Raw genomic sequence first — 1,819 nt, 5'->3', positions numbered from 1 at the left:
AGTGGCAGCTCGCTAGTGTCCCCCTGACAGCCATTCTAAAAGCTGGTAATGACCTCCACCAAGCCCACCCACACCATGTGTCTACAGGCCTGGAAAATCTCTGAGAGAGACAAGAGTGATATACACCTAGACAAAAGGCCGTCTGTCGATTACAAGTGGAATGAAACACCTGCTGCTGCTATTCAATGATTACATTTCATTTTCATGCGACGGCAAGGCAGAGGTAATTGTTGTCCACTATAAAGCGCTTAATATGTTTCTCTATCTGGATTCCAGCCTTTGCTTCAATACAGTAGAAGTTAATCCACCTTGGGTGAATGATGCCGAAGGTCGTGGCAGGGGCTGCTCTCTATTCAGTGCTGAATGTGTCTTTATCAGGCTAATGCAGAGCTGCGCTTTCCAGCCCTTTGGTGATGTTGCGTTTCCTCTCGGTCACAGAAAGTTTTGAATTCTTTAAGCTTAACATGTTGGAAGTGTGCCATTGTTTGCTGTTTCTTTTATTTTAGTGTTCACCTTTTCCGGTAGAAGCAGAGAAGTATTATATACGATAATCTAATACAACAGAATTTAATACTATTCTGTTTAGGGCAACGATCAAACGATTAATCGCATCCAGAATAAAAGTTTGTGTTTACATAATATACAGTATGTCTGTGAACTGTGCATATTTATTTTGTATTTATACACATACATGTATACATATTTAGGAAATATTAACATTATTATTTATATTTAGCAATAATTTAAATGATATTTTATTGATTTGACATTTTTCTTAAATATATGCATGTACATTATGTGTATGTGTTTATATTACAAAATTAATATGCACAGTGCAGACATACATTATTGTATAATATGTAAACACAAACTTTTATTCTGGATGCGATTAATCGTGATCTATTATTTTCTATTCTATGTCAGAATCATTAACAAAATGATAACCAAATGATGCACATTTTCAACATTTGAAAGAGCGGATTCAGTTGTCTGGACTGCAGTGCTACAGTATAGCAATGCGACAGTCCCAGCCTCTGTTTGTCCTCCACAACCCAGCACTCATAGCCAACTTGCAAGATCATGAACTTTTGTCGTGTTTTGTTGTTAGCTGATTTGCATAATTCCAACATAGAACATTGTGCATTCCAACAACAACAGAGACCTTTATCGTTACTCTATAATTCGATACGAATTTCGCTCATACACGTTGCAATCCATCGCCACTAAGCCAGTGAAGAAAACCAAAACCTGCAACTGTGATGAAATGAGGAAAATGAAAGAAAGAAATGACCTAATTGGATGTAATTGCTGGGTGCAAGGAACCAGACTAGAGCAAGTGATGAGGGCATCTGAGCAGCACCACTTCTGTGTCTCAGGCTTCTCCTAGCTCCCGCCAAGCTCAGCCGCCTAATGAGAAAAAAAGGGCACGGCGAGGAAGTGGTAATTGGATCCTCCCTGTCCTGTCGCCTGGGCATGTGGCGATGTGCCTGCGCTTTATTTAGCTCTTCTGGGCAAACAGTGTCAGTTCTGCACTTGCCAACACTAACCGCAGTGCTTGTGAGAACAAACCACTTTTGGTGATCCCGAGTTCATTTCCTTTGCAGAAGTTACATCTCTTTGCAACTTCAGAGAGCAGTTATGCTTTCAACATTTTATTATGGACTAATGAGGCTTTCTGACATGCTAATTCAAGCGGACCACTTGCGATTGGGGTTCGTCTGTTTTTGATTATGTAACCAACAAACGTAAAGGTACATTTGAATAGCTCTTCTCCCACGATCATGTGATGACCAGGTATGAAAAACTACCAGAAGGGCCA

Source organism: Triplophysa dalaica, chromosome 13, assembly GCF_015846415.1.
Source record: "Triplophysa dalaica isolate WHDGS20190420 chromosome 13, ASM1584641v1, whole genome shotgun sequence".
NCBI lineage: Eukaryota > Metazoa > Chordata > Actinopteri > Cypriniformes > Nemacheilidae > Triplophysa > Triplophysa dalaica.
Note: the sequence above shows the minus strand (reverse complement) of the source record.